This window comes from Mesoplodon bidens, assembly GCF_964165515.1.
Source record: "Mesoplodon bidens genome assembly, chromosome: 10".
NCBI classification, from domain to species: domain Eukaryota; kingdom Metazoa; phylum Chordata; class Mammalia; order Artiodactyla; family Ziphiidae; genus Mesoplodon; species Mesoplodon bidens.
Window position 1 is genome coordinate 79642919 of NC_138172.1, and position 15701 is coordinate 79658619.

Consider the following 15701-nt stretch of genomic DNA (forward strand, 5'->3'; position numbering starts at 1 on the left):
CTCAATCTAGTCACCCTACACCCCAATTTCACTGACAGCTCCAAAGCCTAATTTCCTCTACACTAAAATCTGAAATCTGGACAACACCCTGAGAGTGTTAAGTATCCTTGTGGATAGATGTTTCTACCTACACACTAGACCCTCAGTTACTTAAAACTTCTATTCCCCAATAAGACCACTGAATCTTATTGGTCAAACAAAGATGAGTTTATTAAACTTATCATAGCATGGGGAATCACTATCTTGGTAGAGTCCAAATAGCATCCCCAAAGAGGAAAGAAATTGCAGGGTGTTCTTAAGATTTGGGGATCTTGACTCAAGTGATTTAAGATGGGTCTTTCAAGATGTTGCTTGTTAGGACTGGGCACAGTTTGTGACATGGTAGTTTTGCATTGGTAGACACAATAGGCAAGGGTCTTAAAGCAAGTGTTGATGAGCTGATTGTTGTCCTGATAAATACACTCTTAATCCAGGTGAGTAATCTATTTTCCTGGTTATTTAGCTATTTTCCCAGATGAGCACAATGTTTGCCTGAATAAATTGGTGTACAAGAATATCCTGAAGCAAAAGTGAACTTACTATTGGTTTACAGTTTGATCTTCCTGGGTAAGAATTTTAAAGAGCAAATAGTTATGTTGACATAGACGGTCTCAGTTATCACAGAGATGACCAAAAGGAGAAAAGATTCTGATTGAAGATTTCCCCAGAACAAAATCACTCCTTGTGAGGAATGAGAAATCGTAGCATCAAATCTAGCATATTATTTAGTTCTTGAACATGAGGCAAACGGTTTCCCTTACTTTGTAATTTGATCTCAAGCTAGAATCAGTTCTCTAGAAATAAAAGGAAAACAGATGATACAACTCTTCTCTATGGCCTGAGACCATGAGATTTTAGTTATTCTTGCAGACAAACCTCTTCCCTATGGAGGAAAAGCATTTCCAAGGTGAAGTTCTCATAAGAGTTCTTCCGGTCCATCACTACTCCATAGCTCCTTGGTCTCTACAGCTCTAATACAAGAAAATTCCTCAGCAAACCTGCCATTCCTCCTTCTTTTTGATTCAATTACTTTGAAAGCTGGCATTAATCAGGTCTCTAGCTAGCCCCTTCCCTAGAGTCATTTCTCTTAGTCTTTCTCTTCTCCTTCCTCAATTTGTGGGAGCTGTTTGCTCTCAACTGCCACATTTCTAAGAGTATTTCATCCTCTTGGCTTTCATAATGGTAATGTTAAATTTTCCAAAGAGGGGAAACTACCTGGAGGGGAGTTTTGCTCAAACCCTAGATTGGATGTCAGTTAATAATTAGACGCAATTAATTAATGGTAAACCCTAAGGCAAACTTTGTTGTTAAGGAAATCAGGCCATATCCCTGATTAAATGAAGGGCTGTTTCCCTGACCAAGTCAGCAAATGTTCTACTATCAGCAAAGACTGGCATCACATGCTTGGTAGATGGGGACATAGATAATTAAGAATATTTAAAATGTAAGGGTGAAAGAGCATCAGACTTCCTTAAGCTAAGTCATCAAAGTTTCCCTATCTCCTGAATTTCTCCTCATATAGTTCCTCCCTTCGACCACATCCCAGATTTCAGTTCATGATGCTATAAAAAGTTTTAAGATTTCTAAAAACCTCTTATAGTCACCATGAGGTCTTCTCAGACCTTCCTAATTTAGCCTAATTTAGCCTTCCTAATTTAGCCTACAGTGATTTTTATTGCACCATATTTATTGAGAATTTTTTTAAGATACTCACATTCATGTTTTTATCTCAGTCAGTAGAGCAGACTGGATATAGTTGAATCTAAATGATTGAGACTTTTATCTTGACATTGTAAATATTGTCAAAATATGCGTGAGACAGAACAAAGCAGTAAGTACTGGAATTTACTCAGTCTAAGAATGTTTTTCTTTGTTCGTTTCCTCTTTGTTTTGGAATAAATTCCTGAAGTGAGTTTATCTCCTAATAAATGTATTTAATCAATATTTAGCAAATGCTTATTGTATTCTAGCTACTCTATAGGATTAAAAAAATAAATTCAAAAGGGCTCAACTGGTAAGGGAAATAAACAGAGTGTGTTGGGATAGGAACACTTCTTCCCCCTCCAGATGTGGAGGGAGCCCAACTCTACGCCTCTCATTCACTCATGTCCAGCTTGAAAGGACAAACCGGGCATGGATAGCCTCTCCCTTTCTTCACCCTTTTTCCTGGGGCCAAGCTGCTCCCCCTTGGGAGTTTTACGGTTTGTTGAAACTTCATTCTGATGGTCTTCCACACCTGATAGGGTTGGGCATGGTGCTGTTTACATTTTCAGGGTGCTTTTTAGGGGGTAACTGTCTAATTTTGGAGTTCAGAATTAGGAACCCATCTGCCTACTGCCCATTTTGAGTTTATAAAAATAAATATGATATTTTATATCCCACTCAACTTACTGTTTGTCTCAGTTGGTTCAAAACTGGGGTGAGAGCATCCCTGGTGGCGCAGTGGTTGAGAGTCCGCCTGCCGATGCAGAGGACACGGTTTCGTGCCCCGGTTCGGAAGATCCCACGTGCCGCGGAGCGGCTGGGCCCGTGAGCCATGGCCGCTGAGCGTGCGCGTCCGGAGCCTGTGCTCCGCAACAGGAGAGGCCACAACAGTGAGAGGCCCGCATACAGGAAAAAAAAAAAAAACAGTCGGGGGCTTCCCTGGTGGCGCAGGTGTTGAGAGTCTGCCTGCCGATGCAGGGGACACGGTTTCGTGCCCCGGTCCGGGAAGATCCCACACGCCGCGGAGCTGCTGGGCCCGTGAGCGATGGCCACTGAGCCTGCGCGTCCGGAGCCTGTGCTCCGCAACGGGAGAGGCCACAACAGTGAGAGGCCCGCGTACCGAAAAAAAACAAAACAAAACAAAACTTGGGTGAGAAGAAGGGTACTATTTCATTGATCAGCACCCAACTTCCAATAGAGGGGAGAAAGAACTATGATAAGGTTTGAAGTGTTAAGAGAACTACAGAAAGGAAAGCAAGTATTTCTAATCAGGGCACAAGCAATTGCAGCAAAAGAAAATCAAGGCAGATTTCTTTAGATTGTAAGCTCAAGGATGACAGGGGCTTGTTTGCTTGGGCTCATATTCTTTCCCCAGCGTGTAGCCGTTGAGAATGAATTAATGAGAAAGAGATTTCAATGAGCAGAATTAGGAATGTGGGGTAGAGAGGAAGAGAGAGAGATGGGAATCTCTAAGCAGAGGTGGGAAACCTGATAAATGTGCACGTATAAGAAATACTTATTTCTCCTAAGAACTGAAGAGAACAGAAGTGTTCACTTAATTAAAATTTGCCATCTAAAATGAAAGTTGAAAATCTATTTAATACAGAAAATGTAGTCACCTTGTTACAGGTTTTTTTTTTTTCTCACAGTAGCCTGGGACAGCTCTTACTTACACATTTAACTAAAACAATGGTGAAAAAAGAATTAGTCTATATGCATGTTGTAGAATAATAAGTCAAGAATTTATTTATTCTTATTTTTTAATGATACATTCTGAATGTGGCAGAAATTCCTAAACAACATTCCTGGTATTCAACCAATTGCTTTAATGAACTATAAACATCCAGTCTATAATATGTATACTGATATAATTACTAAGAGGTACAAGGCTAAAAGAAGGTTTGATGCCAAACTTTGCAGCTGGGTTTATTAAAGAAGATATTGGGAAATATTACATTAGCATTTTTTCCAGATGGATTTACTCATCTGTCTTCATTTCAAAATGAGGTGGCCTCCTCTCCTACCCCAATTTCTCCTAATTTCACAGTCAGTAAACCACTGAGCCCAGGAATATCCACCCACTGAGAATCCCAGCCACTTAGAGTGCAATGTGACACTCCTGAAATAACAGCAGGCCCTGTTTTGCTCTGCAGAGTTGTAAGCAACCAGGCTCTGAAACTATGATCAATGAAAACTTTGTTTTCCTTAAAAAAAAAAAAAAAAGAAAGAAAAACCAACAGTGGAGTTTTTGTTGGATTTTTTAAATTTGTTTTTTGGGGGTTTTTTTTGAAAGCATAAGAAATGAACTCTCTAAAGAACAAAGGAACCAACGGCTGCAGATATATTTTAAGCCTAAGGAAAGTTAGAAGCCAGAAGAGAATATGAATGGCAGGACACAGTCGACTTTTAAAGGTTTGATTTCTCTTTTAAGTTCTGCAAATGCCCCCGGCTTTACCCCACATAAAATTAAAAAAACCTGACTTATGTTCAAATGTGGCCTTCGCCCTTCACCCTAATACCAAACACCACAAGGAAAAAAATTAAGGGTGGAAAAGCGACATGTCTATAAAGATATGAATATCCATCCCCACTGTACCAGCTGAATCAAAGATGAGGCTCTGAGATTTAAGCTTGGTGGAGAAGCATGATGTACTGTGATGATTCTTAAGCATGGGCCTCAGACTCAGTGCTTTTCTGCAAGGCTGGTGAAGATTCGGCCACCCTATCTCCTCCTCAGACCATCCCTCATGAAGTGCTTACCGAGAGCCTACATCTGACCCTGGATTCAAGTCCCCATAAGGCAAAATTACTTTGATCTGTGATAGCTGTTTCATCTGAAATTGACTCCTCAGATCATTAATACTCTAGTTATGTCCACACTAGCATTATGAAGCATTGAAGAATGGAAGAGGTTATTTGGAAAATCAGAAGGAAAAAGAAAGTCCAGGAGGCATACCTAACTTTAGTACAAAATATTTAGGTAATGAAGAAAAACATGACCTTACTATTAGCTGAAAAGTATAAATAATTGAGTAAATGTTCTATTTTACTTTGAGATAGGCTGTTTTGTTCTCTGCTTAGGCACAATTTAGTTCATTACCATTAAAGAAAGACCATTAAGAAGGTGATTCAGACCAATTTCTGCCATGGTCAATATTATATTTTTCTAGTGGTCATTGCAGTGAGAACACTTTAAGAAAGCAGGAATTAGTGTGGATTCTTATTTACAGTTCAAAATCCTGATATAGAGGATGTTGAAATTTACTAAAATTATGAAATCCATCCAGTCCCATGGGTTTGTATATTTAATAAATAGTTATTTTTTAATCAATGAGAAATAGAAAATACTAATATAAAAAATGGTAAAACTCAGAATATGCACAAATCAAGTAATACAAATGGCCAATAAACATATGTTCAAACTCACTAATAAAATTTAAAATATCAAATTAAAATGAGATACACTTTTATCAAATTGGCAAAGATGAAAAAGGAAGAAAGAAAAAGAATATCACCAAGGGTTCCGGGGCTTCCACACATAGCTATTCAGAGGGAAAACATCTGTGACCTTTCTAAAAGGCAATTCATCAAGCTACAGCTGAAATTTGTTCCCGTAATAGCACTTCCAACATTTATTCCAAATAAAATATTAAAGATGAAGGCAAAGATTTAGCTTCAAGGATATTATCTCATGTATTCACAACACTGTAAAAATTTGGAAACAAATGTTATATCCAAAAATAAGAAGTGGTAATTAACATGTGTTAAACCCATGTAATAGAACACTATGCAACTATGAAAAATGATATATCTATATGTTTTATATAAAAACAAATTTATTGATATAGAAAGAAGATATGTCTCACACAACATACTGGGGGAAAAACAAAGACATTTACAAAAGAGTCCATAAAAACAATCTCTTCTGTGTTTTTTAAAAGAGCATATGTTACCAAAATGTTAACAGGGGTGACTTTGGGTTGTAGAATTTTACAGATTTTTAAGTTTTTGACAACTAAAATACATACAATATAATTTCTTTTTAAATTATATTCAAGAGTTCAAAAGAAAATGATGATATACAGATAATCTAAAGCAAGGAGCAGAGAAGTAAAATCGTGAGCCCCACTTCATGAAGGACACCAAGATATCTGGTTGAAACTATGTGAACATAACCCCTAATAACTTTAGGAAAATACAAAATCAAGGTCTTCTCTGCTGGTTGCATATTTTGTTCTTCTATATACATTTAGGAAATTTTGTACTTTTATTGGAATGCTTTAGTAAGTCTAAATATAACTGATAAGGAGTTTGGCCCAATGACTGAGGAACAAGAACTCAAGTTTTCTTACATATGTATTGGATTTTAACGCTAGCCTACACTGCATGGTTCTTTCTGTAATAGTTTATGAACATTAATTGAATTCCATTGACTTTCCTAAGTAAAAGATGTCATATGAATTCATAAAGATGATAATGACATGCTGTTATAAAAAAAAAACACATTTATATTTATACTTCTCTTTCCCAATGGTATTTTCTGTACCCTAAACAGAAGTGGAGGTTTTGCCTGAATTATCAGGATATTGCCACACTTCCCATCTTTGCTTTGCTAGGAAATATCTGACATATGGGGCTTGCCCAAGGTTGTTTTAAAATGAAGGAAATGCCATGAGGGGAATACAGACATTCTGACTAAGTCAAATGTACCTCTCATTATTTATTCATTCATTCATCCACCCATGCCAACCCAGTTGAGTTTATGAGATCCATTTCTCCCCTACTGGGATCCTCTCTTCTTCCTCTGGTAGCTGGCTGCACTTCACAGGTCTGCTTCAATAAATATACCCCTCCTCCACTCACTTCTTACCTCAAAGTTGACATGTCTTTAATTTCACAGTATCTTTAGTCTTGTAATACATCAATATCACATCATACATTAACTCCATCTAGCTGGAAGTGGCCACTTGAAAACAATTTGTTGGAAAGGATTCTGAGGGCAAAAAGAAAAGTAATTCTGACTCTGAAACCTAATTCATTTGTGAAGACTTCCACGATTGACTAGCAATGCCTACCAATCATAAAACGGAGGGGAGGGATGAGGAAAGTCACATTCAGTTCTTATTTTCAGGATAAGAATTTCCATTTTGACCCTTCACTCTCCTCTGTCCCTTCCCTACTGTTGTAGAAGCAGCTACCACTCCATCTGCCACTTTGGGATTGCCCAGTCTGTGTTCTGGGCCTGGAACTTTCCCCTATGTGGAACTGGGAGCAAGCTGTCACATACCCCTAGATTCTTCTTCCTCATTAGGAGAAATCTTTCCTCTATGCTGTGTATGTAATGAATGGTCACTGCATTGCTTAAGCCTGTGCAGCATATGGTACCTGACCCCAGTCCCCCAGCCCAGTCCATCTGCCCTCATTGGGAGGAGAAGTGGGTCTTTGCCTGCAGCCCAGCACCCTGAGTTGACTATATGGAGGGACCCGATGACCTTTCTGTAGACGCTGATCTTGCTGCATTTCTTCTCTTTTCTGTGAATAAAGCTTTCTTCAGACTAGTGCCTTGAGTGTTGAGTCCTACTCGGCGACTCCAAACCCGTAGCAGATGCAGATGGGGGAGGTCTGTGGGCTCCTACTTCTGGGAGTTGGTTGTTGTGAAATGTGCTGTCCTCCATGCTGTAGAAGTTCTCACTTGGGGTTGGTAGCTGGATCTTCCTGCACCATACCTACCATAAATAATTATCAGTCCCTAAAAAAAAAATTCCATAGCAGAGCCCACCCCGCCATCTCCTGAGATGAAACCCGTCCTCACCCACAGAACAACCTCTTCCTGGAAGTCTCCTGGTGAGCCAGTGGTTAGGACTCCAAGCGTTAGGACGCTCTCACTGCCAAGGGCCTGCATTTCATCCCTGATTGGGGAACTAGAATCCCGCATGCCGCCCAGCACTGCCAAAAAAAACAACCCTTCCTAAAACTCTCTCGTAGTTCTGTTCTTGCCTTAAATCTTGATCCCTTCATTTCATTATATATGGAGCATTAACTAAGTGCCAAGTACGGTGCTGGGACTCCAAGAAAGATCATCAAGACAGAAGTGGACAGTGAGAAGCTATAGCCAAACACACTCAGTATCCAGCATTCACAGGGAGGCTTCACTCTGGATTACCCAGAAAGCAATGCCCTTCAGGCTAATTATATCTCTGGTTCATATTTAGGGAAAAAAAAACCCTCCTAGACATTTAATGGGTAATGAATGACAATGTGTCCTATATGCTTTTTCTTTTCCTTTTTCTTTTTTTTTCCCCTATATTTGAAATGTAGCTTAAACAATATCAGGCAGAAAGTCACCCCAGAAAGCTAGCTAAACTCCTGTCTTGAAGTACTTGAATACAAATGAACACAAAGCAGGAGTTAAATGCCACTGAAGACTGTTACCCATCTGAACTGAGTTAGATTTTAAGCAATTGCATAATATTGCCTCTAGCAACAAACCTTACCTAATCATATGAGTCCACACCACTTTAGCACAAATATAAACATTGCGAGAAAAAGCCATATTCAGCCTTGAACTAAAAGCTGCAAGATACATGCTGAAAAATACTCCTCTAATGTACAATGAAAGAGTTAAAGGCACTGAGTTATATGAGGGAACTCTCTACCCAGAGCTTTCTAGGCAAATAAAACAAAACATGGTTAATGTGTTACAAACAATTAACTCTGTTTCCCTCGAAAGGAAAAAAAAAATCCCTAAATTTTGCATTTACCACTAGGGAAAATTTTAAATGTTGATTCAATTTTAAACATTGATTAAAATGTTAAATGTGTTAGTGCATGTTAGGCACTTAGAACAGTGCCTTGTACATGGTAAGCAATATATGATTTAGTTATTGTTATTATTATATTATCCCTATTATTAATTCAGAAAAGCCTGTGATTACTCCATTGACTGGATCCAAATTTATTTAGCTCAGAAAAGTTGTATGGGGAAAAGTATACTAGACCAGGATTCAAGAATCTCAAATTCTAGCCTATGTATACATTGATTTTTTAAAATTTATTTTATTGAAGTATAGTTGATTTACAATGTTGTTTTAATTTTTGCTGTACAAGGTCCTACTGCATAGCATAGGGACCTATATTCAATATCCTGGGATAAACCAGAATGTATACATTAATTTTTACTGTGACATTGAGCATCTCATTTTGTTTCTCCAGATCTCATTTGTTCTAGTCTTTAAAATGGAAAGCCTGTGCTCCATGACTAAGCCACCCTACAGAGACCACCTGCTCCTTCTGTGGGGAGGTGAAGCCAAATCCAGCCTCTGTACACAGACACTGAATTAAATCTCAGAGACAGAGTTTTGGGTGAAGTAGAAAAGAATAGCTTTACTACTTTACCAGGCAAAGGGGGACACAATGGGCTAATGAAACCTCAAAATTGTTTGTCCCAACCCAGTGGGGGTGGGGTACCCAGGGAGGCCTGTGAGGAGTCTTATAGTCCAGGGGCAGTTTGCTGATAAGGATCAGGGTGCCATGCAGGGCCTGCATCCCTTCAATCCAGAGATCATCTGGCGTCAGGTGATGAAGGGCTAACTGTGACCTCTGGAATGAAGAATGCTTCATCAAGTAGTTAACATCTTCCATTTGGTGGGGTTTTAGTTCTGCAGAAAAGCTCAAAGATAATGTTATGTATATCCCTTAAGGAGCAAACAGGACCCTGCCCCAAGGCTGCACTATTGTTTCTTTCTTCTTTTTTTTTTTTTTTTGGCGGTACACGGGCCTCTCACTGCTGTGGCCTCTCCTGCTGCAGAGCACAGGCTTCAGATGCGCAGGCTCAGCGGCCATGGCTCATGGGCCCAGCCGCTCCGCGGCATGTGGGATCTTCCCAGACCAGGGCACGAACCCGTGTCCTCTGCATCGGCAGGCGGACTCTCAACCACTGCGCCACCAGGGAAGCCAAGGAAGCCCCCTGCAGTATTGTTTCTTGACTGCTCTTCCCTTGTCTCTGCATCCCCTCTCTTCCCTGATTAGCAACTGTTTGAACCTGCCTTTTGGAACTCAGAGAAGTGGTCACAGAGAGGCTTTTGTGCCCAGGAGCCCCACAGGGTCTTGCTTGGTTTCAGAGGGACAATTGACCTAAGCACATAAATAGTGTGAAATGCCCGCTTATCTTTCACAAGTAAAAGACCTTGTGAAGCAGAGGGGAAGAAGCCTTCTACTCACAAGGTTAAAAACAAACAAACAAACAAAAAAACACTTCTCCCTAAAATAAAAATAGCCCCTCTCCAAATATTTTAGCTCTAGATTCTCCATGTTGTTCATGACCATGAATTCCTTTGCCCAAGAACACTACCATACTAAGATCATTAGAAATAGCCACCTTATCATAAAGGAGTTTGTAAAATGAAACTTCAGTTCTCTGAATTGAGTCATGAGAAAATGGGGCACTGGCTGGCTATGTATGTTCTTAAGGAAAAATCAAAGCCTGAATCATGATAACGGAGAAGCCCAGACAGCCTGGAAGAGAAAGACACTGAAAGGAGAAAGGGAATTACTGACATTGAGAGTATAACCTATTTAACCACTGTAGTCAAGTCTAACCTTCACAGTAATTTTAATTTCTGACCCAAGCCCTCAAAGACAGCATGACCATATGCCTTGATTGCCTAGGTCACTCTCAGTCTACTCCTTTTGTCTCAGTACAATTACTAATAATTCCCTCTTGCTCTCTCAAAAGTGCCCTGGTTTGGATGATAAGTCATCCTTTAATAAGCAGTGTTTTTTAAAAAAGTGGACAATGAGGCTATAGTTCTCTTTCCTTAAAAAGAATTCTCCAGTCATCCAATCTGTAACTTCTCTACTCCCCACCTCATTTCCGATGACTAACTGCCTTACAAATATAGGAGAAAAACAGAAATATCTGTACATACAAGGGAACTCTTCCTATAGAGGTTAGAAAATAGGAATTCAGGGCTGTTTCAGCTTTACCTAGACTATGATGTCATGTGCCTGTGAAAATCGAAAGTGAACAAAAGTGGATGTGTGTGCCGCTGAGTTTGGAGCCAGAGCTTAAACATTCACTAGCACCCACCAGGCAGTCAGAACAACTTAAGAGTAACACTTTCCTCTACAGAGAACCATGTTCCTTCAGTCCCTGACAATCTCCTTTCAATACCTGAAAGACTTTGCCACAGTCATCTTGAGCTCCAATTGTAATGAGCGATTAATTACCAAGAGGGAATTTCTACACAGAGCTAAGATCCAGAGGCTTCCCATTTGAAATAGCCTAATTGATCCTGCAAATATTTTGGCTTAATGACTCATGCTCATGTAAAATCTTCCCAATCATTGATATTTGCTTTCACAATTTTAGGACCGTAAGGAGAGTGTCCAATATGTCAAATGGTTAAAATTATTTTAAATTTCCTGTGCCTCTTTTTTATTTTCCAAAACTTTTTCAGTATTTCTAGATACTGAAATTCCTCCCAATGGACTTTATAAAAAGGAGAGAATTAATAAACCCTTGAAGGCACAAACATAAAAAGGAATATGAAAGAAAAGCCACATTTATTGGACTTTATCTACCAGGTACACTGAGTTAAATGTTTTTCTTTTGTTTATCTTGTTAAACCTCATGAGAGTCTGGCAAGCTAATCCTCCATTTTATAAATGAAGAAACCGGGCTCCAGAGATCAAATTGTCCAAGACTCCACAAATATTGGATGATAAATCTGGGGCTCCAACTAGGACCTGCTAATTCAAAAGCCCGTGCTTTGCCGCTGCTCTCTGATGCCGCTCAAACTTCAGGGGTTCATAAAGCATCTCCACAGTGACTGTCCTAAGGGACAAAACTAGGATTCCAATGCAAGGCAATCTTGTGCTAAAATTTTAAAATCTTTGCCTGTGTGCTCTTTTCTCTTATAAAAAGGAGAAAAATAAATACGATAGAGCTTTGAGAATTTTTCAAAATTTTATAAATTCAAGGAATCATTCCTTCTATTAAAATAAAGATGATGTAATTAAGTGTCTCTACACTCCATTTATAATCCATGGTCTACTTCTCGCTTTATATTTAGAGCTTCTGAGGGACTGAGGAGGGGGAGATGTTCTTTTTACCAAATTCAGTAGTGAGTCCTGCCTGCTTTATTTTGCTGTCATTTCAGCTAACAAAGACTTCACAGGCCTGCATACAATCTTAATACCAAATGGATCCAAAGAGTCTGGATATTTCATTATGAAAATAAAAATGGGTGAAAGAAGAGAAGCAAGGGGAGAAACCTTCATAAAGATGGAAAGAATTTGAATAGGATCTTTAATAATCAGGCTAAAATAACAAAGAAACAATAACAAAATACCAGTTTGGAGGGCAAATACTTGTACCGTGAATACTTCCCTTCCCAAAACAAACTGATGGCCTTCCTCAAGTATTCCCACTGTGTTTTTCTCACATCGAGAAGGACTCAACATCACTTCTTGGTATTCCTGCCAAAAATTGTGACCCGAATCTAATCATCAGGAAGTATGAAACAAACCCAAATTAAAAGCTAGTCTGTCTTTTCTAAAATATGAATGTTATAAGAGACACAAGAGATTTGTCTTTTCTTTTTCGTTTTATCTTTTTGGCCATGCTTCATGCAGGATCTTAATTCCCCTACCAGGGATCAGGGATCGAACCCATGCCCCCTGCAGTGGAAGCACGGAGTCTTAACTACTGGACCACCAGGGAAGTCCTGAGATTTGTCTTTTCTTATGACAAACAAAGAGAAACTGTTCCCCACCTCATCCCACCCCCAGCAAAACAGAAGACTAAATGCAACTGTGACACCCTGTTGGATCTTGGACCTGAAATGTTTTCTTTTGCTATAAAGAAATCGAGGTGTAAAATTTGAGTAATCTTTATAGATCATATCATAAGATTATATTCATATTCATTTCCCGATTTGGCCATTACACTGTGGAATGTAAGAGGCTATTTTTGCCTTTAGTAAATACACTAAACTATTTAGAAGTAAATGGACACTGATTCTTCAACTTTCAAATGTTTCAGGAAGAAGACACACACACATACATAATACATAGAAGACAGAAAAAGAACAAGAGAAAGAGAATAAGAAAGCAAATATGGTAAAATATTAACCATATTTGGAGAATCTAGGTGAATGGTATGTGGGAAATCTTTGTACTACTTTTGCAACTTTTTCGTATATCTGGAGTTATTTCAAAATAAAAACTTAAAAGAAACAAGTGAAAAAGTCCTCCTGCCTGAGATTCATCTCTCTCGAACAAGACGTAAAGGTTTTTCTCTCTTCCCTCAGCCTCTAGCCCTCCACCACGCATATGCAGTGTTCTGAATATCTTACTGGCTGCTCTGGAGACTGATCGAAGTGCAGGTGACACTACCAAATTGAAGCCTATGAACCAGATTCAACTGGTTAACATGTTATATTTGTCCCCCTCCATGTTTTGACCTATGAAATTTTCACCTGATATTTTTTAAAATCTGGAGATTTCACTTTTTAAAAAATCCATATTGGGAGCCTCTTCAAATGTTAGAAAATCAAGCAACATTGGGCTCATCTGGCAGGAATTCATGGCTGCTGAGTAACAGCTCCCCTGGAGATCATAGGGCTGCCAGTTCTCCACCACTTGTCATCTTCTCCCAACCTGAGATCTGGTGTGAATGGCTGTTAGTCACTGCACTTGCACAGTTATTTGCCTACAAGTAGGACAATATATGTCTGTAGCCTCATCTTTATCCAACGTGAGGCGTAGAAGAGAGGCTGATAGCCCTTGGCCCCTTCAGGATACCTATCTGGCCCCTGTGGACCCTTGAGTTTGAGACTCTTGACTTATCCCATTTGTGAGGGTCTGGACTTAGTTTTAAGGGCAGCAAGATACTTTGGCTCCAACTAAGCCCCCTCTCATAGCTGAGAATTAAAGTTAATTCCATGTTTGAACAAACTTGAGGGAACCTTCAATACATCAATATCTACTCGTGATGGAGCGGATGCTGACAAGGAAGACACTATAGGAAAGAATCATTAGATAGATTTCTTTTTTCTCATTTTCTCTGACAGAAGCTAGGAGTCAAATAATAAGGTAATGGGAAAGAAGACCTGGCAGGAAGTGGAAAGATAGAAGACCTCTATCCCTGGGTCCTGGAATCCATGCAGAATGCTGATCCTAACAGTTTCTTTAATTAGCTTTCTATGTTCTGTGGGTAAAAAAAGAAAGCAAGTTTCAAAACAATCTTACTTCTCCAATAATAATAGCAAGCCCTTGTATAGCAGTTAACTCTATGCCAGACTTTATTTTTTTATATGGTACAGGTAGTCTTTACCACAACCGTATTAGATAGATTGCTATCATTATCCCATTTTATAGATAAGGAAACTGAGGCAGAAAAACATTAAATGGCCCATAGTCACACAAGTAAGTTATGAAATCAGGATTCTGTCCCGGAGATGATTCTCTTAATAACTGCACACTACTTCTGTACAAATGGCTCTAATTAACTATTCACAATAAATTCTGAAGTGATTCTGCTAAGGTTCACAGACCACCACGACTAATGCTTTCAATGAACTTGCGTATTGCTGGCTGAGGTGTAACAGAACACAAACTCTTTCTGTTGAGAATTGAAATGATGACCGAAACGTGTGACAGCTGGTTTTCACTAACTCTGGGCTGAGAAGGGGATATCTGACTGACCGTTGAGGCTCTTTGGAGTATGTCTAGGATTTTATGTCCTCACTTTGGCCTGGGGCCCTTCATGGGCTTCTCTGAGGCCCAATCTTCCAGAGCACAGCCCTCTGGCCATATGTCTGCAGGTTATACTAGGTCTTTCCATCTGAATCTGCTTTCAGAAATGATAAACAGTTGACTACAGATGCTTCACAGAATTAGAAGCCATGACCCAGCTCACAACTTGGACACACAGGTGCCCTTTCAGAAATTTAACAGTCTTCTCTCCAACAGGTACCCAGAGCAGGCTCACCAGGTCCCACTGGCTTTGCAGGAAGGAGCTGTTCAGAAGAAAATGTATGTACCCTTGCTTCCTTAGGAATCTCTCTCCCTGCACAGCACAGTGCTCGCAGAGGTCAGGAAATTAAAAGGCTGCCCAGGGCCTCAGAAGCTCGACCTGCTTGGCTCAGACCTCCTTCCTCTGAAACTCAACCCTCTGGATTCCCAACGTCTGTTTTACTTTGTGCCTTTTTAGCACTTTGCTGATTTCCTTCAGTGTCTTGGGCCGACTTCACAGTCACCAGGTGTCCCCCATCCTCCCATCAGCTGACACTTAATGAGCAGTTGGTGCCAATGGCCTGGCAGTAATGTGATGCCTAAGCCGGTGGCTGAGGCAGTGGAAAGACGGCAGCTTCAGGGAAAAGGACAGACGGGTGTGGTGTTTGTACCTCTTAGAATCTGTAAGTGCAGAGAGAGGTTAGGAGCAACTTTTTTTTTTTTTAATGCAAAAGTAAGATCATTTTGTTTAAAAGGAAGAAATGGTTATGAGAATCCAAGGCTTTTGTGCTTCTATGTGGGGGAAACACCCGGCATGACTTAGAAAAGGAATTTTCTGAGATTTCAAGGTCCTGGTAGTCAAGATGACTTGTCTTTGAAGTTTGACTGGGTGAGAATAAATTTTTCTTCATTTGTTTCGGATGCCCTAATGCACTCTAAGTCAAGTACTCTGTTAGGGCTTGTAGGGCAGTCACCACGATCCCTGTACTCAAAATGATGAGCGTTTCAACTGTAAGAAAGCGTTAAGAGTATCAGATCCACAGCTTCTGCAATGTTCATAGGAATCACCTAGGACCTATTTCAAATGCAATTTCTAGTTCCAGTAGGTCTGGGGTGAGCCTTGAGAGTCTTAAGTTCTTTGAGGTGATGCCAATGCTGCCGGTCCATGGACCACATTTTGAGTAGAGAGAGTCTAACCTACTATGTTCTATTACAGCTGA